Source organism: Cricetulus griseus (genome assembly GCF_003668045.3).
Source record: "Cricetulus griseus strain 17A/GY chromosome 1 unlocalized genomic scaffold, alternate assembly CriGri-PICRH-1.0 chr1_0, whole genome shotgun sequence".
Classification (NCBI taxonomy): Eukaryota; Metazoa; Chordata; class Mammalia; order Rodentia; family Cricetidae; genus Cricetulus; species Cricetulus griseus.
In genome coordinates this window covers 85,740,527-85,768,167 of record NW_023276806.1, presented here as the reverse complement: position 1 = coordinate 85,768,167, position 27,641 = coordinate 85,740,527, and the positions used below count along the sequence as shown (strand labels likewise).

General features: G+C 35.5%; 1 protein-coding gene across 1 annotated transcript in view; it reads left to right on the top strand.

The window, feature by feature from the left end:
• Rsrc1 (arginine and serine rich coiled-coil 1) overlaps nucleotides 1–27,641 on the top strand; it is a 348,477-nt gene that overhangs the window by 289,468 nt on the left and 31,368 nt on the right. The gene's annotated exons all lie outside the window — the stretch shown is intronic.

Sequence of the window (27,641 nt, the reverse complement as noted above, 5' to 3'; positions counted from 1 at the left end):
ACACACACACACACACACACACACTCTTACACAAACACTTAGAACACGTTATGAATCTTTCAGTTTCTCAAAAATTCATACAAAGAAATATATAGTGAGAAGTTGAAAGACTGGAAATGTGCTGAGTGCAGATTTTGACTTTGTATGTTACTGAGTAAATTAAAAAGTTGAAATTTTATTCTAATTCATACAGCTCTTTTACCAGTACCAACAGCCAGTACCAAACCAAAAAAAAAAAAAAATGTGTTTTTCATCTCTGGTTAGATTCTGATATCCAGCAAAACCATAAATGTTTGAGTTTGGAAGTTTAAAATGCTAACAGCAGCACCCCATGATATCCAAGTCCCCAATGCCAACCTATAAGAAAGCTCTGTAGGCTTCAGTGCATAAGTCTACAAAGACATGTATTCAAACTAAATTCACAACTAATGTCAAAACACCCTGAGAAAATGAACTCTGGTGGCAAAAAACATTAGCAAAGTCTCTTCTCTTGGCTCTGTAAAGTACATGTCTTGGCATTTGCACTTCAGTGAATTCTCTGGAGTCAGATGCTCTAGTGTTGCCCTCCATTCAGCCCATTCTCTGTTTTCACTGATGTTTGTAGTATGTCTGTAGTACTAGTACATAGAACACTGGATGTAAAGCAGTCTAAGGGATCTGAAGTACTGTATTGCATTGAATCAATACAACCAATTGATGACACTGGCCTTATAAAATATGTGGTTCTGTCTTTCACAAGTAGTACATGTTACAGTCAACCATTTTTGTAGTAGTTTATCCTACTGACATTCATTCTGATATTGGAATCTTATTCAATTTTAAAAAATAAATGCTAGTAGTTGCAGATTTTAATATTATTATTGAATGTAATATGAAAAAATATAATATGGATTCTTAGCCCTGTAAAAGAAATATGAATTGTTAACCCCATAAAAGAATGTTTTCAAATCCTGCCTTTCCAAATAATAACCAATGTGTTGATATTTCTAATATCTCTTTATCATAAATTGGTCCTAAATTTCCTTCAAAAATATACTTTAAGACATTTTAATACCTACACATATTAGAGCATTATATTGTAACTCTATTTACAATATCCTTAAACTTAGATTAACTAGGTTAAGCAGTCCTTATAGTATATGATACATAGTACCTTTTCTACTTCTGAGAATTGTTGAAAACCCCAGCCTTACAACAATACCTGTTTTAATTGCTTTTTCCCAACTCTATTATACTAACTAACTGTAGCATACACTACAGTACGCTACATGGCCTAGTGTCACAATGCCTCACACATAATAGAAATCTAGAATTATTGTATGAACAAATGATTATGTGATGGCCAGTTAGTTACCTTTTGTTCTTTTAAGTCCAGACTTAAATGGTTTATTTTGAGCTGACATTGGGTTTTAAATAATAACATTGAAAGTGCTTGCCAACTCCGGTATATCCTTTCTCCAAGACAAGACCTTGCCTGTTAACACAGTTGCTCTAATGAATTACAGTCATGCAAACACGAAGTTAAATAATAGGAAATGCTATCAGTATTTGCTATATGATTTTATCTTTACTTAGGAATTTTTGTGCATAAAAAGCTGGAAAATAATATATTATAGAAGAAAAATTCAACTAATTAACCTATATGACACTGATTCTAAAATATGAAAGGCACATCTTCTGTTTATGAGGTTCTCTGTGCTTGTTTTGTATAGGTAAATCAGTCACTTTTTAGATTCTTTGTTATTGTTTGCTTCCAATTTTTTTTCTGGTGGATTATATTGAATTCTATTAAATTAACCTTTCCCTGAAGATGATTAATGTATAAGCTACATTTATTTTATTTCACATAATTAGTCTAGCTGCAAATTAAAACTTGAGATACATTGATATGAACTTCTGTATCTGAAAGGATAATAATCCCTTATTTCAAATCTAGAAGCCACTAGTAATTCACTCTGTCACATCATCTATACAATTCATATCTTAATTTCTCAGCATGCTGATATGCAGCACAGGGTTGAAAGCATTGTTAAATGTAGATAAATATTGTCTATCTGGCTTTCTTTATCCACTCTCTGTTATCTCGACAAAGCTATTGTATTAGCATAGCAAAAGCTGTACCTTGCAATTTCACTTGGACTATTATGCAGTCCTTTCCTTTGAGTGTTCCAAAATCAATAGCATATTATGTTTGAAAGTATTGTGTCTAAGATAGAAGTCAGCTGTATACCAAAATTTGCCCAGGGTAACTGTTCTGCCTTACATCCCTCTAATTGGAGTACTTCCTATTGTCCTTACACATAGCTCACTTGATATACCTAGTACACGTTGATGGGCCTTCATTCATAAGCCATCTACTAACTCTTTTCACTCTACTAGAGTTATATAAAGATACATCTTTTAGTAAAAGCAAGCAGGAATTTAAAGTTTAGTTTTAAATTTTGCCTCCTTAAAGGTAAGTACTTTTTTTCCAACTTCAGGTTGTATTTCAGGAAATGAATATTAAATTTTTCAGTTTGCTTTGCTTTTTTTATTTTGACTTGAAGGATATCTCACTTTGCTTCTTTTTTTCTCTGTATATATTCAGAAATGTTCTGGCTATACTTGCTCAGTTTTTTAAATACTCTTGACATGGAGCTCAGGCTGGCCTAGCTCTCCCTGTACCACTCTCTAAGGGCTGGGATTATATACATATGACAACATATGTATTAATATGTATTAATATGTATTATTTTAAAGTAGATCATTGAAAATAATTTTAACTTCTAGCAACAACTACTTAGGTTTTCCAAATGTTTTTATATTTAATTTAGTATTCATTTTAGGGTACTAATTATGTTTTAATGTATTTATAAGCATAATGGTCCTTTGTTTGCATTTATTTATCTCTAATGAACTTATTTGGTATAAGTATAGTGGCTTTTGAATTCTCTTTCCTCTTATGTTTATCCAAAAATGCTATGTTAGGCTTTCTTCCTTTTTTAAAAAATTCAAATATTTTTGTTTCCAAAAACCTCAGGAAGCTTATTCTAAATTATTAATGGAAATGTGGGCATATTTCACTAAATTATTAGTGAAAATGTGAACATAACATGAGGCTGTTCTAACAGAGACTGAAGGCAAACTTCGAGTTTCTGTAAAAGCAAGAGGATATGAGTCCAAATCTCCAACACCTATGAAAAGGCCAAGTGTGGCTGTGCCTCCTAAGATCCCAACTCTGGGTGTCAGAGACAAATGGATCCCAGGGGCTCATCCCGGCCAGCCTAAAATGAATAGATTCAGAGAGACTTTGTCTCATTTGTAAGATGGTAAGTGATAGAGGAAGTCACCCAACAACCTTCTCTGGCTTCTGTATCCATGTACATTGGCACACATTCTCCTACATGTGTGCATGCACACAGAGAATATGGGTTAATTATTCCTTCCTCTATGCTTTGCCTTCCTCTCTGAGTCTTGCATTCCACCTCCTAAGCATCTCTGTTCTGTAGTGCTCTTGTCCTTACTTAGAGCTGTTCCCATATTGTGTTTTGTCATTTAGATTTCTGGGATCCCCAGATGAAATTCTCCAGACACAAGCATGTGTTTTAGCAGGGAATCAGTGTCCTTTTGTATCATCTTTATCTGTTTTCTCTAATTAGATGGCCAATCTGTGTGAACACTTTCAATGTCCAACCTGCCTTCAGTATTTCAGGACCTATATTAGGGCCATACTTAAGCATCTCGTTTCTAGGATCCCCTTCTTAGCAACTTTGCCCATCCCAATGCTTTATGGTTCTTAGTCTTACCATATTCAGAAGGAGAACTGTTTCCCCTCTTTCCTTCTACTGTGATTCATCACCTAAACTCCAGAGAAAAGGATGAGTGTTTCCAGTTCTTACATATCTTTTTAAAAATGTTGGAGTAACTATAAAAGAAAGCTCAGAAGCTGGACATGGTCATATATGCTTGTCTTCCCAGCACTTGGCCAAAGGGTAGGGATGAGGTGGGAATAGAAGCAGAAGGATCCTAAGAACAAAGCCAACCTTGGCTACATATTACTTATGTTTGAGACTTTCTGAGCTATATGGGATACTGTCTAAATAAGTAAATGACTACCTGTGTTAACTGGTACCCGGCTATCCTTTTAAGAGTCAGTTTGTTCAATTGGCATGTTAATGTAATGATAGACAAAACTAGAAAGCTTGCCCTCAGTGGCCTCAATTCTGAATTGGCTATTTATTCTGATGTGCTATATCTTAGATTTAAGCACTCAAGAAAACTCCCCCACTTTGACTTACCGTATTACGTAGTTCCACTACAGGATTTAAAATATCTCCTTAGGATAGTTGTGTTTCCTGTATATCACATGTGACATTCCTGCATGTTTTATAATGCAGTATAATTAAAATATCAATAATTGCCTTTTTAGCACATTAGCTATAATGTTAGAGTGTTATATTCTTAAGAAGAAAGTCCACTTAAGCTAAATTATATTTTCATTGAGACATTATTTAGTCAAAAGTCACTCCAGACCACTTGGTCCTTTATCAAACCGTCTGTTTCCCTCAGCAGTGAGTGATTTGTCCTTTATAGTCCCCTTGATGCCATGTCTGCAACAATGTGGTTGCAAAATCTTGTTATCCTTGCTCTTACATGTAATTTTAACTGTGTTATATGACATAACATTAACTGTGGTCAATGTGTGCTAATTAATTTTTAATTTTTAATTTTTAACCAAGAGAGAAATCTTTATTTTCTCTTTTTAATAATGCTATTGTGGTTTTGAAGATATATTCATTTCACACAGTGTTGGATTTCATAAATACAATTTCCTTATTTTAAGTATATCACAAATTTTGACCATGTTTACATACATCCTCTCATCATCAGAACAGCTTAGTAATAATAATTTTTCTGGGCACATTTTTGTATCACAGATTTAGCTGTACTTTTTATGGAGTTGAAAACCAATTTTGATCATATTATAGCTCTTTTCAGCAAGATGTGTTTGTTCATGCAATACAGTTGTACTGATATCTGGGTAACCATTGATAGGCCTCCAGTGATCACCCATCTTTTATTTCCTTGCCAATTTAAATATTTTCTCTTCTCTACAAACACAAATTTCAACACTAATTCAAAGCCACAGCCTTTGTATTCGATTAGCCATTTTCACCATAAATTAAGCATTAGGAAGCAGACACAGCTCTTGAGTGCCCATCAGTGAATAATTTCAGGAGAGTCGGTGCAATCCAGGGAGTCAGTGATGCTCTTGTGGAAATAGCCCTGGTGTCCTCTAACTGAAAGAAGAAATTGAGCTTTAGAATCTGCCTTGCCATTTCTTGACTCTATATTTGAATAAGTAACTTAACCTCACTGTGACTCCGTAGTAAGGAAGACAATCAAATTTGCCTAGAGTTGTTATAAAATGGCATGTCTAGATTAGAAAGTAGTTCATAGCTACATAGGACCATAAGCTATTATTGTTACTTAGAATTACAGCACAAGATTATAATGCTGAATATATTATGTTATATTTTTTTCATTGACCTTTTAGTAACTTTTGTCATTTAAAAATAAACCTCGTGGATGGGTGAGATGGCTCAGTGGGCAAAGGCCCTTGCTTCACAAGCCTGTCAACTTGACTTTGGCTTCTAGAATTAATGTGAAAGTGGAAGAAGAGAACCAACTCCCTGGAGTTATCATTTGACCTCCATATGCTCACTGTGGGGTACACTCATGACCACACATATGTAACATACACTAAATTTTTAAAATATAAATTTGTGTTGTATATTTGCCTAGTGTTTATTACATGCTAGGTACTGCTTGTGCCATATGAATAGATCCTGAAAAAGAAAACCAATGCTGCAGCATAAGAGCCCACATTTTATACAAAGAAGAGCCAAAAAAAAAAAAAATCATGTAAAGAAATTAATAAAGTTTAGAAAATTTAAATAGAGGTTAGTATCTTCTCATCCTATATAACCTTAGGTAACCCTATTAAACCCAATTTTCCTATCCATTAAGGGAAGTTAGATTTTTTAAAGATTTTATTTATTTATTATGTATACAGTCTTCTGCCTGCATGCTAGCAGAGGGCACCAGATCTCATTCCCGGTGGTTGCCGGGAATTGAACTCAGGACCTCTGGAAGAACAATCGGTGCTCTTAACTCCTGAGCCATCTCTCCAGCCCCTAGATATTTTTTTTTATCTACCACCTAAATATATAGTTAGAATAATATGGTGTGAAACTATTATATGCTCAGTTAATGCTCTTCTTTTTTTTTTGTAAATTTTGGCACATTTTAGCATTCTTACCATAGAATACATTGAGGAACTGGAAATGGCTATGGTTCTCTGGCTGTCATAGACATCATACTCATTTTAGGAAGACATAACTAGTGGGCATGACGTGATAGTAAAGAGATGTGACAACCTGTAATTGTGAGCTAAATTATTTGGAGATGACTAAATGGAACTGTAATTTCCAAGAGGACACAGTAGGATGCCTTTCAATTGTGTTTTGTTTCTCTAAGTCTGATTGGCTTTACTGAAACTAGAGGACTTTTTTATATTTCGTCCCAACATCAGGATAAAACTCATTCATTTACCTAACTTTTCCATGTGAACAGCAGCAGTTAAATGCTAGCATGGAAACAATTTACTTAATCAACTGTGGGGACAAATTATTCCTGCCGAATGACTAGCTCAGAGTAACTCAGAGAAAATTTGTTTAAAATTTTCCAACACTCAATACAGATTTTAATTTTCTCAGGTACCAGCAATTATAGTGTTGGTTCTGTTGTATTTAATTCTCTACATAATTTTACTTAAACTTACCTTTATAATATCCCAAACATTTTACTATAAAAATAGGAGATTGTATGTTGTTTTATTTTTCACATTAAAAATAAAATATCTAATATAAAAATCTAACTCCCGGAAGGCCTCACCCTCCCTGGGGAGCAGAAAGGGTATGGGATAGATAGGTAGGGTGTTAGTTGGGGGGAGGGGGCAGAGGAGAAGGGAAGGCAGAGGGAACTGGGATTGACATATAAAATAATCTTGTTTCTAATTTAAATTAAAAATGGAGAGAAAGAAAAATCTAACTCCCTGAAAAATTAATTAATATTTGGTCTAAAACTGCAAATCTAATCACAAGGCTAACCAGGGGTAATTTTTTTCTCAAAAAAATTCATTTTGGTAAGCTTTTCTCAAACTAAGAAGAAAAATACCCAAAAGTTCATAATTATTAGGTAACTTAAAACTTTCATTTACTTTTTTACTTTTAAAAAATTGGGATCTATTTTTACTTGTAATTGTATATATTGATATTTGTCTTTGTGTGAGTATGTGTATAAGAGTACGCATGCCCTTGGAAGTTGTCAATGAAAACCAAGCTACATTCCATTGAACTACATTGGTGAGGTATAAAGTAAGAGACTGGGAACAGGGGTGTCAGAGAGCTTAGGAATGGGAAATAGAATAAGCAGTTGTGAAAGGATGGCAGGAGAGGGCTGGAATGGAAGGACCAAGTGGGGAGAATGATAGACGAGGGGACAAGGGAGAGAATGTTAAAATTGAGGACTGTTTGAGTGGTAGTGTGAAAGCACCAAATGAATGAAGAGAAATGGTGGATAAGAAGACTTGTTATAGATATGTGGTAGAGCAGAGCCAGAAGCAGGGACAGGGACATCTGGGAGAGTCCAGAGTGGACATTACCATCCTGAAGGATGAGGGGAATGGGAACAGACGGGGGCGGGGTGGCGGTGGGGACACCAGGTGCAGCAGCCAAAAGGCCTAAAGGCACAAAAAAGAGTGGGCAACTAAAATGGTTGGATTATATAGGGAAGAGCAGCCAGCAGTCTGGGCTGAAGAGTTGAGGGTAAATGGTGGAGTATGCTAGCCCAGAAGGAGACTGAGGGACTGCAAGGGGAAGCTGGAGGTCAGGTCTGCTTTTGTCTGATAAGTTGGCACTTCAGCCATTTGTCCTGGGGTGAAACCTAACAAATCAATAGAAGCTTCCTAAAATATATACATTTATAAAGGCTATCTAACTGAAATTGCCAAATAACTGGGGAGAGAGAGCCATCTCTTATTACCAAATGAAGCTTCCAGTCTGAGGATTAGATTACATCTAATTGAATTGTTGGCCAAAGAGGTCTCATAGGAACCCCCAAACAATCCAGGCTGTTGTGAAGACTGTAGGTTACTCTACACAAACTGACAGCAAGGACCCATTGAGGGCATGACCTATACAACTCATTGAACATGGAGATGTCAAGACAATGCCTACATAAAGCCTTCATCCCTATGTTACAGCATCTTTGGTACAGGAAGGTACTTTGAATACTACTGAAAGAGAAACATGACCACCAACCCAGCTACAATCACTTCAATCTACACTTTGATCTACAATGGTGTCCTACCTGCAAGATATGCTATTGCAATGGTGGCAGAAAGCTTATAGGAGTAAGCAACCAGCATCTGATTTGACTTAAGGCCCATTTCACAAGGTGGAACCCAATCTCAACACTGCTTGGGTGACTAGATAGTGCAGGGACTAAATACAACTGGTCTACAAAAAGAATGTAGCAATAAAATGACTCCTAATGATATTCGGCTACATTAATAGATCAGTACCTGTTCAGCCATCATCAGTGAAGCCTTCTCCTGCAGCAGATGGGAACAAATAGAGAGACCCTGTGAAAGAAAAGGCAGAAAAATTGCCAGAGGGGAAGGAAGACAACACAAAAGCAAGACCCTCTAAATGATCAAAGCACATAAGAACTCAGAGAGACTGAAGCAACATGCATGCACAGGGCCTACACAGGTCTGTAGCAGGTCTTTTCTGTATAGTTTAGTGTTTTTATGGGATTCCTAGGTGTGTGAATGAGTTGGTCTCTGCTTCTTGTGCCTTCTCTTGGGCTCTTTTCCTTCTGTTTGTTTTGTCCAATTCCAATGTGTTAGTTTTTGTTTTATCTTGCTATTTTTTATTTTATTAGTATCCCTTAGAAGCCTGTTTGTTTTTTAATGACACAGAAAAATAGTGGATCTGGATGAGAAGGGAGGTGAACAGAAATATGAAGAGTAGGGGAAAAACCACAATCATGATATATTATTTAAAAAACATATTTTTCTAGGAATAATAAATAATAATTTAAGAAGAAAATAAAATAAATACATGGGATAATTCATAGTTCTTATGTATTCATAAGATATCCATAAGAGTTCTTATGTATCTCAAAACACCATTTAACATTATAAGCAGAATCACTTTCTTCTGTAGTTTACCAAAATACCTAGTTTCTACTAAAGTTTCCCTATCCATGTAAACACTTAAATTTAACCAAAAAAAAATCTTTTTGGAGTATGTTTCATTTATTCTTCGACAGCTTCACAAAGGAGTGTCACATATCATCATCATTCCAACTCCTCTTTACATTCTTTCTGTGAAAACCTCACTTCCCCCCCATGCACTCTCCATTTGTTTTGTTTTGTTTCATTTGGGTATTGTTGTTGTTGTTGTTGTTTTGTAACTCACTGAGTCCAATTTCTGGTATTTCCTGGACTGTTGATTGATTTTTGTAGGTCTTGTCCCTAGCTGCAGTGAATTCTTAAGTGCAAATGCCATCATGACCAGAAGGCCATATTTCACAACATTCTTCCCCATTCTCCAGCTCTTACATTTTTCTGTCCCCTCTTTTACAGTGTTCACCCTGCCTTGGGGGTGGGGTGTGAAATCAATGTCCCATTTAAGGCTGAGCACTCAGTAGTCCCTCAGGCGCAGCATTTTGGCCAATTGTGAGTCTTTGCATTAACAGCTGTTCACTGCAGAATATAACATCTCTGGCTGGGATTCAGAGAAGCACTAACCTACAAATTTAAACTTTGACAGTGTGTTCCGTTAGCAAAGCACTATAGTAGATTACCTTCTTAGGTTAGGGCCTATCCCCTCCTAAGCCATGGGCTTTTGACCAGGTCATTTTTAAATTTCTGTGAATCAATATTGTGTGTCTGTTTTATTATCTGAAGATGAGTAATGCCACACACAAAATGATTTATCAGGTTGTTCATTTTGAAAGATGATATTATCCAATAGTTTCAGCTTCTTCAAGTTAGTTCTTGATTAAAACAGAAACATGTCACCTACATTAGTAAAATGTCTATCTACTTAACATTATATCTTCTGGACTCAGGAAGGTAGCTGCACATATGGACACATAACAGTTAAGGCAGCATGCACAACACTGTGTAAGCCCAAGCCAGACTAAATCCCAACATGGAGAGGAGAACTGGGCACACAGTCCTACCACCCCAGCCATGTTAGTTGGTGGGGGCAAATGGGTTGGTTTTCTGTAAATTATATCCCCCTCGCAAGTTAGCCATACTCCAGTGGAAGACTACACTTCCAAGAATGTTTTGGGTAGCACAATTGTCCTAAAAGAAAGATCTCAAAATGGGTGGGTGAGGAAGAGGTGTGTATGTATCTGAGAAGACTAGGGGGGTGAGTATGATCACAACACATTGTATAAAATGCAAAGCTCTCAAAGAACTGGTAAAAATGTTTTTTTTAAAAAAATAGGTACTGCCTATTTTAAAAAAACCCAATTGCAAGTATTGATAATCAAAAGAAAGTGAAATGGTTCATACACTTAAGATAGTTGGACAGCTTCTAGTTTGGGGGTGATGAGAGGGGTTCAAGGAGGGTAACTGGGAGTGGCTAGAAGGAACAAAGGGCAAAGTGATACAATTCTATTTTAATTAAATCATTAAAATAAGTTAAACAAAGGTCTACTGTATGATTTATCAATTCCATTCTTATATATTTAACCCAAGAGATATATTGAATACATCTTATAGACATGTACACAAACATCCACAACAGTCTTTCAGTGACCAAAAATGGATAAAACCAAAATAAATGCCATTGAACAAACTGATAAACAATATGCATTGTATCCATGCAATAGAATTCATTTCACAAATAAGTAGAAATGAGCTACTGGTAGTTTAACATAAATGAGCCTGTAAACATTATATTAGATTAAAGAAAAGTAGAAAAGAGTGTATACTGTACTATTTATATGAATACTCAGAAAAAATCACATATCTATAAATCTTGTGACTGATTAGCTAGGGCAGGAAAGGGGAATATTTTTAAAATTCTGCTGGTGATAATGGAAATGTTCTGAATTTGGACTGTGGTAATGATTGCTGCAATTCATTAACTTGGGCTGGAGGTATGATTCAATGGTAGTGTGCTTGCCAAGCATGACCAAGGCCCAGGGGTTTAACTCCAACACTGTTCGAGAGTCATTGTATTATACACATGAACAGAGTATGTCTTAGAATATAAGAAAGTATACTTTAGCAAATTAGTACGGCTAATTTTGATTTTTAATTTGACTGGACAGAGATGCTTAGGCTAGTGAATTGTATAAATATTCCTGTGCTTACTGTCCTGTAGCCATCTTACCATAGGTAGTATTTATCATAGTTAATCATTCATTTCATTCTACAAGTACCTAGTGAGTATCTCTTACATGAAAGACACTGTTCTGGTCTTGGGCTGTAGGTAGAAAATAGTGTATTGGAACAACATCCTAGCAGTGAGAGGTATTTAAGAACAAACATGTATGTGATGACAAGTGTCAGGAAGAGCAATGGAACATAACAAGGGACAGATTGGGAGACGATATTTACTATATAGGGCCTTCAGGAAAGGCTTTTAATATGATGCCCTTTGAGAACTTTGGACAGAAAAGTAAGGAAGACTTGTAAAGTTTTCTTGGTTTACTGGCTTAATAAACACCACTCGTGTAAATCCATGCTGTTAAATTTTAAATTGCTTTGTGTTATATTTGATGCTTCCTCAAAATAAGAGACATAAAGCAAGCCGAAGCGTAGTTGTAATCTCTTGGCAACCAACAGTAATAAATTTGTATTGCTTAGCTTCTTACCAATCCAACCACTATAGCAATGTTTGGCTTTTGGGGGGGGGGGTGAGAGGAGTTTCAAGACAGGGTTCTTCTGTGGCTTTGGAGGCTGTTTTGGAACTAGCTCTTGTAGACCAGGGTGGTCTCGTACTCACAGAGATTTACCTGCCTCTGCCTCCCGACTGCTGGGATTAAGGGCCAGCACTGGCTTTTTGATCTACTTTGTCACAACAGCTGGAAAAGTGAAAGATACAAATATAAACAGAAGACAAGAAGGAAAAATTAAGAATAAGAAAATAACAGAGTCGGGCGTTGGTGGCACACGCCTTTAATCCCAGCACTCGGGAGGCAGAGGCAGGCGGATCTCTGTGCGTTCAAGGCCAGCCCGGTCTACAGAGCAAGTGCCAGGATAGGCTCCAAAGCTACACAGAGAAACCCTGTCTCGGAAAACCAAAAAGAAAAAAAAAAAAAGAAAGAAAGAAAAGAAAATAACAAATAAAAACTGGAAATTTATGCATGATATACGATTGTGGATCAGTTCTTACATTTTTTTATTTTTTAAATTTACCATTTATAACAGATTTTTTTAAAAATCCATTGACATAAAGTCATATCAAACAAATCAAGCAATTGCCTTGTTGGCATACATCAGAATATCACTGAGAACTTTTAAATGTATCACCACTTTGTTTTGAAAGTATGGATACCTCACTTCAGCACAAAAGAATAAAGACCCTGTAGTTATTCAGTCTGACAACAGCAAGCCAGAGACTGACATTTGTTCTATATCATTCATTGTAGCAAATATTATAAGATTGTGTGTTCTAGTTTTACAGTGAAATTGTCTTTAACACTTTCAAGTTACTACCTCATCCAAAGTACTTAGTTTTCAAAGCATGCAGTAAAGTATGTCATGTCCTTATGGTGCTACCCACCTTTTTGCTTTTGAAAGCCTTACTGCAAACAGCTTAGTAAAGTTTGGTCCCCCATTTCACTCCCAGATATGTCTTAACAAGCATGATAAATAGAGTCCACCCTCTGAGAATGAGTGTTTGACCACATGTTTGCTTGGTAGGCTGTAAAAAGCAACATTGTAGATAAGTAGTAGATTATGAAAATCCAATTGTTCAGGCAATGTATTCATCATTTTCATAATTGATGTTTGAAGGTAATGCTTATGTGTTTGGATATATTTATTTAAAATAACTCATATCAAGACTAATAAACTCAGCAAACTTGTAGCACCTTGTATGAAAAAGATATATATTTTGGGCTTCTTTATAATCTCAGTAATGGCACAGTGCCTTCATCAGATACCTTCTCTTATATTTATGATATATCATGTTAACAGTGCCTGTGCACTGAACTAACTAACAAGCCTTTTAAATGCCACATTTGTGATTAAAAGGTACAGGCTTGTTTGGGCAATCATGTTTGTAATATTACCTGTAGCTAGTAGGCCAGTTTGATGGATCATGATGCCTTAATATTGTCCTTACAACTAGAAGATCTTGAGTCAATAGATATAAAATACTATTTTAGAAAATTTGATTACCCCTCTTACAGATCCTTCTTCCTGGCTTCCGTTATTTTATTCAGTATAGTGTGGTTCTGTTTTTAGTGAAAATAAGGGGAGTCTTTTAGTAGCTTCAGATTTCTTTCAAATGTATTTATTTGCTCAGTTGTTCATCTGTGGAACTGGCACACTTTCCATATATTTTATAAAATTGTGTGGAGGAAAATCATACAAGTAGGAAATGATATTTTTGCCTTGAAAATTAAAAGTTCACCATCTATTATACCTGGATGCAGCAAAATTCTAGATACAGTATGAAGAAATATGTACTAATTAGAAGTTTTAGAGTCATTTATTTTGGAAAAATCATAATATATCATTAATTGGTACAAATTATTCTAGATATTTTCAAAAATTATGGAGTTCTAAAGTTCAGAAATTCAGCCAAATATGCATTTCCCGGCAAGTGTATTGTAGTTTGCTTTCTGAGACAGAATGTCATGTAGCCCAGGCTGATCTACAACTTCTTAGCTGAACATCATATTGAACCTCTAATTTTCCTGCCTCTACCTTCCAAGTAGTAAGATTATAGGCATGAAGCATCATTCATCAGTTTCATGAAGTGCTAGACATGGTACCCAAGGTTTCCTGCATGCTACACAAGCAGTCTACCATAGTTTAGTGTATTTAAAGTAACAATTGCTTTCTAGACTTTTCTTTCATATATTGAGAACCCAATAAAGATATGTGAAAGACAATATAAATTTGAAAGGACTGGTGAAAAAATTAGAAAATTCTTTCTCTAATTTATTATTGCATTCATGTATTTATGTATCTATTTAGGATATGGGGGAATGGATATCAGAGAACAACTTATAAGAGCTGCTTCATTCCTTCTACCATGTGGATTCTAGTGATCAAATTTAAATGGTAGGCTTGGTGGCAAATACCTTTCCCACTGAGCCGTATTGCTCTCTCCGTTTTTTGTTTTTGTTTTTGTTTTTATGTTACAGTTTCTTTGGTAGAAGTTAGGCAGATTATAAATGCTTATTAGTAACTGACATTTGGCCATATCTTTGATGTAATAAAACCATATCTAATTCCATATTTTATGTAAATTTGTATATAATATTATTTTTAAATTCTGTAACTGATTAAATGCTTCATCAGTACGCATTTAAACATATTTTAATTTTTTTATCATGAAATCACCATCCAGTTTTCATCTGCATACTCCAAAGCATGCTGTTACAGGTATTTGCATAGAAACCCAGCAAGTCTTTGGTGCTAAGGAGTCCTTGAAACTGCTCATCATTCACATTCAACAACAGATTTACAATTTTCAAACAGAATTTAGAAGGACAGCACCAAGCTTTTAGAAGTGGACTGTAGATATTGAAACCCACCTTGCTAGTTCAGGAAGCTGGACTTAAACCTTATTTTTGTGAGCTGGTTTCTGGGCAGCTAGGAAGTAGTATTGTTTGCATTTACTGTACTTCAGCTTTAGAAAAAGTTCTCCCAGTTTCCTTCATTGGCATAGATTGTTCATTGTTTAGCATTTAAGTCATATTCAGTATAGTCTTTCGTTAGTTCCTACCACTCTCTAATCCCCATAAAGCTAGAAGGGGTGATCCTGCTCCGTGTTCACTTACGCTCTGTGAACTGCTCTGTACACATAGCTAAATTCAGAAATAGATATCATTAAAGACCTGTTTATTTGGGTTCAGTGAATGACTCAGTGTGTTAAGGCACTTGCTATGAAAATTAAGTGACTGAAGTTCGACGACCTTCAGGGTCACATGGAGGTAGAAGGAAAGACCAATTTGACCTCTACATGTGTGCGCATGTGCTCGTGTGCGAGCGTGCGTGTGCATACGCGTGCGTGCACGCACACACACACACACACTAAAATAAAACATAGAACATATGTGATATAAAAATGGAAGGGAGAATACCGGAACTAGAAGGTGTATAAGCATATGGAAGCAAGGAAATGGTAAAGAGGGAGGGGGCCATGTAGAAAGATAAACCAAAACTTTTATGTATTAAAAAAAAATCACCATAAAGAGACCTGCTACTTTGTAAACTTACTAGAAAATGAAATAGTCTTGTTGTGTTTTTTTTACAAAACTTACTTGTTGGTCCTTAGTGACTTTCTAGTCTTCTCACAAATCAGGAACAGAGAGTCTCAGATGAATATTTACATAAAAAAATCACACAATAGAACAAAAGCTATCACTTCTTAGGAAAGGTCAGTGAGGTTGAGGAACCAGTTTGGCCAATAACATTGAATCTTAGAAGATGCATTGAAGTTGCCAATCCCTGAGCAAACAAAGAAGAGCCACAGAACTTCTCCATCTCAAACTAAAGAAAAATAGGAATCAAGCATAATAAAGTGATTTTTAAATTTAAGTTTGTATGTGAACAATGTGTTGAAAGCTTCTTGAAAGTCTAGGGCAGTGTCCTGCAGCTTTATCTGTCCCTTCCCTGCTTAGGACTGATCCACTTCCTAACAGTGTGTTCCTGTAGATTGTGAACTGTGAGAAGGTAGCCACCATGCTTACATATCCATTTTGCTATGCCCAATACAGAATGGTTTCTGCAGTCACTTAAAAATGGAAGATGGTGATTCCCTAGGGAATTCTAAAAACCCCAAGGGTGAAAGTGTCTTTTGCTTCTTGGAGGTGGAGGGAACAATGTTTCACCACATGGTCCAGCATAGGGAACCCCATGAATTCAGGCAGTTCTCCCGCTGCAACCTCCTGGGGTAGGAGGAACTGTAGGTGTGTCTCAGAACATCCAGCTAGAGTTCATCTTTTAAAAAATATAGCATTAGATATTATCATTGTAGAAAGAAGGCCAAGCAAGACCCTCGATTATTATAGCATCCACTTAATGCATGAATGTCCTAATGGTTATTTTTGTCCTCAGATTTGTTTAACAATTGTGACAAGCAAAAACACCAATCAGAAGAGGGGGAAGAAAATCAGACTGATGTAATTGTTTATGGTCTTGTCCAGAAATATAGATTTAAAAGATGGAAAATGATGAAATTATATGTGTTTATTTCTTCATGATTTGATATGACTATGTATAATAAACTGATTTCTCTTTATAACATAAATCTTAATTCACGTATATTCTTCAACTCCTTGAAGTATCCTGGGCATGCATTCCATGCCATGCTACAGGGATTTTTATTTAATTTTAACGTCCTCTCCTTCCCTCCCTTCTTTTCTCCCTCTCTTCTTCCCTCTCTCTCTCTCTCTCTCTCTCTCTCTCTCTCTCTCTCTCTCTCTCTCTCTCTCTCTCTGTCTCTCTCTCTCTCTCCTCCCTCTCTCTCTGTGTTCGTGCATGCATGCGTATGTGTGTTTTGGAACATTTGTAATCAAATCCATGCTCTTATAAGGAAGTTGTGGTATTTTGCTCTGATTTTCTGCCTTATCGTTTTATTACTTTTAAGAAACAGTCCATTCTCTTAAAAGAGCACTTGGACTTTTCAACAGATGGAAGTTTATCTCAGATCAAAACAAAGCTTCTGTTTCAATGTATTCCTGCCCGAAGGCAGGAGACTGGACCAGAAGACATCATGCAGGCCCCTTGACAGACCTGTGTTTTGTTTGCAAATCTCACTGCTGTTGAGTGAGCTAAAATAGAAGGAGCTCCTAGTGCCATCAAAGAAACAGCAGAGCTATTGACATGCTTTGTAAGTTATTTTTGCTTTTGTATTGAAAAAGTGGCCTTAGAAGTGCGGTGAGCAGTGCAATACTTTAAAGCTATTGCTTCCCAGCCCATGAGAAAAGTTCTTATTTCTTCACTTTGTAGTGATGGTGCACCTGCATCATTGTTACTGTAATTGTATTGCCAAATCAGGTGTGAGATTAGTTGTTGGATGTTACATGTAATCTGCACAGAAATCAAATTATTTAACCTCGAAGCCCACAATACCTCCTCCTGCTGGTTTGCTGTTAAATATTCAGTATTTTCTTGTCATGAATACAAATGGAGGACAAATTAGAATCTACAGACAGCTGACCTGAGCTTCAGATTAGAGACTGAGGGGCTTGTGCTGTTTTAAATGTTTTAATTATCATACTCCCAGTAGCCAGTTGAAGGACACACATAAAATCATTTTTTAACAAAAGAAAAAGCAAGACTCCTCCTCCTCCTTCTCTCCGTGTGAGTGTTTGAGTATAATTGTGTTGCGCTTCCATTAGAGTGATGCTGATCGGCTGCATGGAATCAGGTCTATTAGTAGGAGTCATTTTTAAACGCCAAGTATCCTCAGTAATGTTTTCTCTTGGTGTGTATTTGCCTTGTCGGAAGGATGATGTATAGTCCTCATTTTATTTTGGACAATGGATCTGTTTTTGTGTGTGAAGCCTAATTTAGACAACAGATCTGGTAGCTTCCATTGAATGGGGTGAAATGTGTAGAATAATGGACTGATTTATAAATAACAGCTTATATTTACATTGAGGAAGCATAAAGCTAGGTGAAACAAGCTACAAACAACTGTACTGGGAATAAAAATATGTATGATAGTCTGAGATTTTTTTTAATAAATAAGATTTTATAGCTTAATCAAAACTTTCACCATTTAAAACAATGAGAAGGTTATTTTATTAAAATGTTAAGCTAGTTGATAAATTATTAATGGGTATTTATAGAACAAAACAATTTTTAAAAGAAAATGTCAAGTAGTTTTATTAACATTTTTGTCAGTATTAATCTGTTATCTACAGTCTTGCATTTGCATTTTTGGTTTCTTGTATATATGTTGGTGTAATGTTGATTTGATTAGTTATGCCTGGCTAGTAAGCAGTGAAACATTTTTATATACTCTTGGGAAATAAATTTGGCAGAAAATCAGCATGAGTAGATTTAATTATCACTCTGAGACCTTTTCCTTTTCTAGCTTAGTGATCCTGAAACTCCATGTGTCTCACTGAAATCTGTGTGGACGCTAAGCTTCGCTTCCCAATTTGTTCTTCCATGCAATGATAAGCCAAGCAATTACTGGTTTATTGATTTTTCATCATGGCAAATTTAAAGTTGATTTTTTCCTGAAAAGGCAGGGGTGATTAAGTGTTTCCCCTCGGTTTAGTACAAGAGAGCTGTGTGGCAGAATCTAATATCCTGAGGTCAACCTCTGCAGGCAGATAATACGGTGTCTTGGCCACGTGCTAAAGAGAGAAATCAGGACTACAAATGTGATAGGATATATGTGGAGACAGTTTAATTTGCTCCATTTATATGAACAAGTCATGTGGCACATGCTTGGAAAACACCATTTTCAATGGGCTTAGAAGTAAGGCCCACGTGGGCAGAGAAAATGAGTGAGTACAGACAAGAAAGGCGCTATTGGTTATTAAGGGAATTTCACTACCATTTTTAGATGAAAAAAGCAAACTGTTGGAATATAGTATTTTCAAAACATGGGGTGAAATACACATTTTTTATTATGACAATTTGCTGGACTATAAAATGCAAAAATAAACTGCAATGTAAGAAAATTGTGATTAAGCTAGGCGCGCTAGTCTTAAATATGTACACATGATAATCTCTTCAGGCAGTTTTCTGGTACAGTATATTTTTAAGCTCTGTGAAAATACAAATTTTTCAACAAAATAGTCCATACTTGACTCCAAAATTATTTTTAAATACCTGGAAATTTTTTAAATAACATTTAAAATTACTTATTATAAATAGGAATGGAGATAGGCATGATTGTAGGAAAGTTGAAACATAAAAATGGTAGAAAGTGCATCAGTAACTTGAGTGAATATTTTCCATAGTTTTAATATAAAATTCAAAGGTTCTAATTTTAGACTCAGGTACAACAAAATATACTTGTTAAATCATAAAATAGAAGATGCAAGTTCTCAAGTTGCTTATTTGACCTAGTCTTTTATATGGCACTAAATATCATACCCAAAAAATTAACAAATGTAATGCACTCCCAAATCTTCAAGGTCCTTTTCCAGCAAGTACTGCCCCTGCTTAAGTCTCTTCCTGTGTGTTGGAAGCCCATGTGTCTAGGCCTAGGCTACATATTCTGTTGAGAAACTCTTCTACTCAGCTCTTTAGTGTTCCTTGTTCTGTGTGTGTTTTTTCCCCTCACATCTGACAATGACAATCTGATCACATATTTAAAATTGGTGGCTATGTTATCTCAAAATCTATTTCCAAATACTTGTGATTTGTGTTAAATGTACTTAAGCATATCATTTTCCATATAAAGTGGCTCATAAATCGGATGGTTGTGATTGCCACTGACTAGTTTTTATTTAAAGATGTTTTCCTCTGAAACAGTAAATATTAGGAAAACATTCTGGTTTCAATGAGAAAACCTTACTTAGTAAATATGAAGTCCATATCAAATAAAATATTCATAGAATACCTAAAAGAATTTAGTCAGAAATGCTTGTTTATGAACATCAAAGAAAATAGTCTTATTTTATTGTTTAGTAGCCACTCTGCTCATCATTTCTCTGGCTTTTTAAGCCTTGTGACACTATGTACTTGTCTCCCCAGAGCAATTATCAGTATTTTCAGACTTTGAAAATACCAATGTATTACTCTTCAAAGGTTCTTTCCTATCCCAGCCTTCAAATAACCGTTAGTTGACCTAATCACTAATTGATAAATCACAGTCTGATGTCTCCTGTCTGACTTCTAGTGTTGATTGAGCTGTAGTGACCTCTTTTAGTTAATGGTTGTTCAAAAAGAGAGGTCAGTATGGAAACATGATCCCTGCCTTGTTTTTTCATTCATATCCTTCTGTTAGCAAAACCTCCTATCTGTTGCTGACATCATGTTAAATGCTAGTACTATGAAGATAAATTAGACAAGCTCCTTATTCTTTAAAATCATATACGTTTGTGACCGTTAGAAAGATACGCCATATGCATAAAGTGTGAAACAATGTGAAAATAAGCTTTAGTAACAAAATGCAGGAAGACTGCTTGCGAAAAGGGAAAGATTACTTGTAGGCAAGAGAATTGGAGAATGCCTTGAAGAAATTGCTTACATTTTTCAAATCTGTCAATATGACCAATCCTGGGGTAAACATATATAGGAGGTGGTAGCAGGGGAAGGGGAAAGAAGTGTTCTGTTTTGTTTTATTGTTTGTTCTAGCTTCCTTTGCTAAAATTAATACCTAACCTGGTTATATAATTATACCCTCACAATAGCCCTGTGAATATGCAGTGTTCTTGTTTTATATAAATCAGGCAAGCTAAGTAATTTACTCAACATCCTACAGATACTAAGTAGTAGAGCAGAAACTTGAAAATTCTCATTCTAGCTTTATATTCTCAGTTCCCTTTTTATTGTTTTTTGTATGCTTTTTTGTTTTGTTTTTCTACTTTGCAATTATGTAGCTTACATAGCAATTGAGTTGACATCTTGACTTCCACAGCAACAGACTCTGAAACTGACCACTGTTTCAAAAAATGGCCTGCATCAAATAACCTGAGAGTAATTTTTAACATGTCTAGATTTTTAACGCCTTGCACTTTTCATTTAGAGGAATCAAGTGTCTATGGTGATTGCAGTTTCCTGCATGTTCTTTTGCATAAATAAGTGCTTGGAAAGAACTCCAGCCAGCATGATTTACCACATAATGTAAGGACGAATAGTTCTGTGTATGTAGTTAATCATTGTCCCTTTTTCTCATTTTTATTTCTTCCTTAAGAATTTTTACAGTTTATTTATCATATTCAACCCCTCCCCCAACTATTCTCTGATCCAGCTCCCTTCCCTACACACTCAAATCTGTGTCCTCTTTATTTTAAACCTATCAAGACCAATTTCTGCCGCCCATACACTCAGGGAGCCACACACCCCTTTTAAAAGCTGACGCTCCTCCTTTTATAACTCATCACTGATTATTTAAATATTTAATTATATAATTTTGTTGTTTTCTAATTTTTTATATAAATTTTTTCATGCAATATATTTTGATCATATTCTACTCCCTCCTGCAACTTGTCTCAGATTCTCCCTATCTCTCTTCCCACCAGCTTCATGTTCTTTTTCTCAAGAAGAAAATGAAAATCAAATAAAAAAAATCAGACAAAATATGACAAACCAAAACAAAAAAAACCTACATAACACATAAATAAACATGGAGTCTATTTTATGTTGGCTAACTACTCTGGGCATGGTGTCTGTCTGGAGTGTGATTGATATATCCAATGACATTGAAGAAAATTGGTTTTCCCTTTCCTAACACGTTTCAATTACAAACAGTTTGGGGGTACAACTTGTAGTTTAGGGGTACAACTCTGTCTACTTCCCTTTCTCAGTCCTGGGATTCTTGTCTAGTTTGAACCTGTGTAGATCTTGAGCATGTTGTAATAATGGTTTCTATGAATCCATATGTGTATCAATCCTGTTGTATCTGAAAGATGCTCTTTCCTTGGTATCATTTACCACCTCTGGCTCTTAAAATCTTTCTGACTCTTCTTCCATATAAATCCCTGAGCCTTGAGAAGACTAATTTGATAAAGACATCCCATTTAGGACTCAATGCTCCTAAGTCTCTCACTGTGCACAATGTCCAGTCATGAGTCCCCTGCTTAGTTGCCATTCACTGCAAGAAGAAACTTCTCTAATGAGGGTTGAGCAATGCTCTGATCTATGAGTGATTGGGAATCATTTTGTTGTTATGTTCCTGAAACACATGGCCTATCTAATCTCAAGTTTGTGGCCCCTTTAGTAGTACCAGGTGTAGGTTCCAGTTTATGGAATAGGCCTTAAATCCAAGCAGAAAGTGGTTGGTTACTCCCATAACATTTGTGCCACTATTGCACCAGTATATCTTGCATTGTTCTATATCACAAGTTCAGTCTCTGGGAGATATTGATGATTACTTTTCACCTCCAGTAGCACTATGAACACTAGTCAATAGACATGAAGCTTTTACTAGACACACGGGATAGTACTAGGCCCTATCCAAAAGGAAATGACAGACTCTGAAGACCACCTATGGAAGGCCTCACCCTCCCTGGGGAGCAGAAAGGATATGGGATAGGTAGGGTGTTCATTGTGGGGGGGGGGAGACAGGGAAGGAGGGGAGGGAGAGGGAATTGGAATTGACATGTAAAACAATATTGTTTCTAATTCAAATAAAAAAGTTTTAAAAAGAAAGCTTTTAATTGGCCACCAGCTTGATTTCTCCATTTGTGATGAAATAAGTAACTTGTATCTTTAGTAGTAGGGTCTTACCATCAGATTGTGGAGGGTAAGCAATAGCCTGTGATGTCTGAAGAAGGAAATCCTATGAGACCCATTTGGCCAATGAATCAATAAGAGGTAACCCATTCCTGACACTGAAGGTTTTAACTTGGTAGCATAAAGTGTCTATTTGGGATATTCTCTCCCCTCTTCTGTGGTGATTACTTTTAAACTTCTTTCCTATGTAAATATATTTTAAGAAGCTTCTGTGGAGGCCTTCACTCTTAGTTGTCCCTCCCTACATTCTCTCCTTTATTCTGCTCTCCCAGTTCCCTCTCCTTTTAGTCCTCCCATTCTAATTTCCCTTAATATCTCTTAATAACACTATATACCATTTCCCTTTCTTTAGAGGATCTCCTTTTCACCACTTGCTCCCTCCTTAGCTACCTAATCTCTGTGGCTATTTTGAAAGTGCAATGATGTCCAACCAAAGTATTTACGAATTCTTAAACATAGATTAAACCATATTTCTTTACCATGAAAGCATAATTTAGTTCTATTTCCAATGCTGAGGCAATCAAACTAATATATAACTTTTTTTGAGGGAGAGGGTCTCTCTATGTAGCTCTGACTGTCCTGTAACTCATCATGTAAGCCAAGCTGACCTTGAACTCACAGAGATCTTCCTACTTCTGCACCTCTGGTGCTGAGATTAAAGTAGTGTGCCACTATGGCTGACTAAAGCATAACTTTTAACTTTTTTTAATATCTTTGAAATGATAGTTCATCTTACTGTCCACTTAAAATCACTAAAACAGCAGTTGAGCACTGATGTCCTGTATATTCAATGGTGAGCTTAATTCTTATTTTGGCCACATAAAGTATCAATTAGTCCTCTGTTGGCTATCAGTAAGTATTCGAAGAACCACTTGAGGAAGGGAAGTGAACCCCTACTCTAGTCTACTGACACGTTAGATAAGAACAATTAAGGCAGTGCATGTTAGATTGAGGGATGGTGTTGTACTCCTGTAAGTTCAGCACTCCAGAGCTGGCAACAAGAAGATCAGGAACTCAAGCTCATTCCAGGCTGCATAATAGATGAAACCTGTCTTTAAAAAGAAAAAAGCCTGCATAAAATGTACTAAATGATTGTCAGAACATGAGCAGAAAAGAGAAGAGAGGGACTAGGAATGCCCTAATGCACGGATACCTTAGAAATACTATCTTTAAAGACTGATTTGCATTGCTATATAATAATTGTACATGTTTATGAAACACAATGCAATGCTTCCACAATTGTATATATTTATGGATTATGATTGTGATTTGTATCTTTGTGTACACATACCCATTGTGCAGTGCAATTTGAAGTTTCACGAATACTTCTGGTGACAGAATGCTATTGCGAACAAAGATGTAGACAGCAATAGCTGTAAGTTCAAAAGATTGGAAAGAATCATTATCTGATGTGAAGAAGTTTTAGAAATGCTCTAACCAATTGTGTCTCTTGTCTGTGTCTTTTTATGTCTGTGAGGAGTGATATATAATAACAAATTTAAGTTTGAAAGAGCTCTTTTAATAACCATAAAATTTGAATAAGAGTGTTGTGAAAATGATTTAATTAAGAGCTACTTATACTTTGAATTATATATTTCTTGTACTTAATACTTAGAAGTGTGCATCACAATAGTGATGTCATAGATTTTAGTATCCACATCATTATTTTATTGTGCTGTTTCATCATTTGATCTCATTGTTGAGCCCTGCCATGTTCATTTCAGATAAATGACTCTGTGGTTATAACTGACAAGAGGATGTTGTTCAACTACTGCTAACTATATTGGAAATTATAAACATAAAAGGAAGATGCTGTGATATTGGAGTATATCACGATGTTTTTAGAAACTAGCAAAGTGTCCTCTATAAAAATAAAATAACCTAATAATTTTTAAAATAAAACAAAATTAATTTTCTTTTGACAGGTGAAAGAGGCCATTGCCTTATTAACCTCTGCTGTTATATATGTAGGTTATTTCTAACTATGTTAAAGCACGAGTTGAGTCCCTCTGTTTAACACTTCTTAAAGTACAAGTTAACATCCTGCCTTTATCTAATTGCTATCAAAGACATTAGCCTATTTGCCTCTAGCATGATTCAATTGTATGAGGTCATGCAGCCTGACTATAATAACTTAAAGTGCTTTACTTGGTGATAAGAAAATATATTAAAATGCTCTCAGGTTCATTAGTTATTGCCTAAGGTCAGACTTATGGTTAGTCCATTTACTAAAGTTTGTTGTCAAAGCAGTAAGCTGAACTCACATTTCTAAATCATTCACTATAGGAAGCATAATGAGTTCATAACGTGTTTTAATCCCTCTTTTCCAATATTGATTATTCTCATTTCTATCACTTGCTAGAGGAATTGGAGGTAGATTTAATGACATCTTGTCACTTAAGAATATGGAAAAGATTATTTTCTTTAGTTTTAATTCAGGTGAATTTTTAAAACTTTAAGCAGAAAACTATATATATAAGAAAGCATTGAGTCATTTCCTTTTGACTTTGATTACAAATCTTTTTGTGTTCTTTCCTAAATGACCAAAGGAGATAAGACCCCTCCAAGCCCACCCTCCGTGTCCCTCACGAGCATATGTGACTTCATTAGGCTGTTCAGCCACCTGGTGTGGAATCCCTGATCTCAAGAGACTCTCAACATCTGGCATTCACTGTGATCTCTATAAATGTAGACTTAGTCTTTTCATTGACATTTTACAAAGAAAACAATATGGGACAAATTAAGAAAATATGTAGAACAATATGAAATAGTTATAGAATGCCTTATATGCCAGTGTATTTTCAAATTTTTAGAAGAAATAAACTCAATAAATATTATTTTAAATTACTGTATTTTATAACAATATAAGAGATATGGTATATAAGATATATATCTACTTATGTTATATAAGACATTGTTCTTAAGTAATCAATCTGTAGTGAACCTTTCATTTTCCTTTAAATAATTATATATTTTGAGACAACTGTAAGTAAGTTCTTGTCACATTAATTTTAATTGATAAAAATTTTGAGATGACTTGATAGCGAAATAACGGAAGAGATTGATATCTTATTCACTCTCTGAAAGATAATGAAGTTGAGTTTCAGAATTACAGAATATTAAGGTACTTGTACTGAAGTGAATGTCTCTTCGGGAAAACTAATAATAAACCTGTCCTGCCAGAAAAAAAATTAAAGGGAATTATTGAGAAACTATTACTGAGTTATAATTAAAATAATGCTATGGCCTTTTAAATAAGAAAATCTATTTTACTGCCTTAATTTTTTTTCAAAATGATGTCTGAAAACTGAATTATTTTCATTTACTGCTTAAAATTGTCCCAAGTACTTTTGCACTAGTGTCCTATGCAGACAAAAAACAAAACCTGGTGTAGTGGTGAGAGGTTGTTGATTTTGTTCTCAGATGTATATGTGGGTAGGATTATTCCATGTATAATTATTTCATATAACTGAACAATATTTGTTAAATAAGGTATACATGTCCAGCTATACTAAATAGATCCAAGAAAAATTCAAGTCTAGAAAGAATAAATCACACTTGAGATGAATTGAAAACTAAGGGTGAAATAGATACCTGGATTTAAGCAATAAAATTTCTGTGATTGTTTAGTTGTTTAATTGTGATTGTAATTATTGCAGTATTCTCCCTTTTATCTGGAATGTATTTCTAAGGAAATTTCAGTGCTTTGTGTCCTTGGTGCCTGCTTAGCCATTAGCAGAGCAAAGGGACAGACCAGTCAAGCACAGAACTGTAGCCCAGCTGTGCTGTCTTATTTGTTTTTTTGTTTTTTTTCTTTCTTTCTTTCTTTGTTTTGTTTTGTTTTGGTTTGGTTTGGTTTGGTTTGGTTTTTCGAGACAGGTTTTCTCTGTGTAGCTTTGGAGCCTATCCTGGCACTCAATCTGGAGACCAGGCTGGCCTCGAATTCACAGAGATCTGCCTGCCTCTGCTTCCCGAGTGCTGGGATTAAGGGTGTGCACCACCAACACCCAGCGTCTTATTTGTTTCTATACTCAGAAGATTAGCCTGAAGTAAATGGCATTTTTGCAGATGAGGAAACTGAAACTTGGAAAGGAGAATAATTTTCCCATAATGACATTTGTACTAGAAGCAGGGTTCTAACAAGTCTTATGTACTCCATGCCTGTATTGTTAGTTTTTTAATATAGTGTCTCTATGTTCATGTTCTTAAAAAACAGTAAACTTAGTTATTTTATTTCCCATACCAGCAATTAAACCCAGGACCTCATGCACACAAGGCAAGTATTCTGCCACCGAGCTACAATCCTCACTAAACTTGATTCTAACTGATAGTTGACAGAGAATATTTCCATTTTCAGAAAAGCTCACTCTGTCATTAAGTCAACAGATATTTAGTGAATACTTACTAAATACATATCATCAACTTAAACATAAATGGGCATTTTATAATCTATCTCTGCAAAAGATTCTCTTTAAAAATTAATTCTGTGAATGCCTTTAGCAGTATACACAGAATCTCAATTTATCCTAGTACATGTATTTTCTTCACAGAAAGCAATGTCTTTGTGAATTATTCATGCAACATTTGGATCCTGCCTTTGCACACACTGCCCCCAGTCACTCAGGAAGTACAGGTAATAGAAATGTGTTTTAATGACAGCTTAGGTAAGGATCAGCAAGTTACTGCCACTTGGTCCCATTTGTCCCACAGGGTGGTTTTAAAAATAAACTACTGTTGGAATAAAATCACACCATTTGTTTATGGTGTATAAGGTTACTTTTGTACTGCAGAATCAAGTGGTCACAGCAGAACTTGTCCCCTACACATCCTGAACTGTCTTGCCCTTTGCAGAAAAAGTTTGCTCACCTCTGGCTTAGATCATCATCTGAAAGTAGTTCTAACACCAAAATACAATGACGTGTGCCTACATACACATGTGTGGTATAGATCAAATCATACATAA